The sequence below is a fragment of the Theropithecus gelada genome, chromosome 6, assembly GCF_003255815.1.
Source record: "Theropithecus gelada isolate Dixy chromosome 6, Tgel_1.0, whole genome shotgun sequence".
NCBI classification, from domain to species: Eukaryota; Metazoa; Chordata; class Mammalia; order Primates; family Cercopithecidae; genus Theropithecus; species Theropithecus gelada.
In genome coordinates this window covers 80,199,372-80,200,697 of record NC_037673.1, presented here as the reverse complement: position 1 = coordinate 80,200,697, position 1,326 = coordinate 80,199,372, and positions in this window count along the sequence as shown.

The window sequence follows — 1,326 nt, the reverse complement described above, 5'->3', positions numbered from 1 at the left end:
ATATTAACATATTTTAAAGGGTTAGAGAAAGCACTACTCTAAAATCTAAATGTAAAAAGTTAGTTCTCGGCAATAGTCACACATTCTCAAATCTGAGCAATGGAACGCAAACCCTTACCCTTTTATATATTAAGAAAGGAGCCTTTAGTTCCTGAATCTCATGGCAAGCCATCTGGGAAGATTTCCTCTGATTACTGATATAGAATAAGGTTAAACTACTTGTCACCTCTTCTCTAGTGAGTTTCTACTTTTGAATTGTTATCTACTTTGTTCTCATATTCTCATTTTTCTGTCTGAGGAAGGAGAGAAAGCATTATAAAGGAAAAAATGAGGAGGTCAATGAGAGAGTATGGGAGACATTTTTGCTTTCTCTCCCACTTGAAGCCCAATGTAGCTAGCAAAAGTAAGCTAACGCACCACTCTCTGTTTGCTATCTATACCACTCCATTTTCTTAAATGTGCACCACACACACACACACACACACACACACCCCTTGCAAGGCAAATTTTCTTTCCTTCACTTTTCTAACATCTATGCCATGTCCTACCTGAAATCTACTATGGTTACAAGCACTCATACCCTCCAAAGAAAATTGTCACCCTCTGTGCTACCTCTAGAAATCGATCTCGGACCATTTGGTGGTACTTTACTACTACTTACATTGTATTACATAGTGGATTTTATGTTATAAAAGACAGAGCATAAGGTAAAAATGATATTTGATAATAAACAGATTCTTAAAAATCTCAAAAATCATTTCTGAAGTTGTTAATTATTGTACCATACTTCAGTAAATCCAGCACAGCGAAATGTTTCAAAAGTTGTAATATGTTGTTTATTCTTAGTTGAATAATTAATACAACAGGGATCCATATTTGGGCAAAAGGTTATGCAAACAGTTGAATCACCTGTATATGCAAGATGTTCACCCTGGTAAAGATGAGGGAACTGAGATAGGCTGAGAGGATTGCAGACTCAAGCTCTCACTTCCCTGCAAAAGCCCCTTGAGTTTCATGACAGGCAGAATTTTTTACCATTTATTTATTTAATTAATTAATTTATTTATTTATTTAAATTATTTGTCTTTCTGCCTCTTTTTGCCCAATTCTCTCTTCTTTCTCCACGAACCCTCTCTCCTTCTGAGTGTTATATTCCCTCTGCTGATTATATATGTGCCACTCTTATCTCTCCTCCTTGACTTCAGTCTTCTCAACAGTAAGCCCTGTATCTGAGCTTGTATTCTTCCATATACTTAGCAAAGTACAGGGATTCCAAGGATAATTGTAGGATAAATGTTTACACTTTCAGAGTGACAAACAATAGTT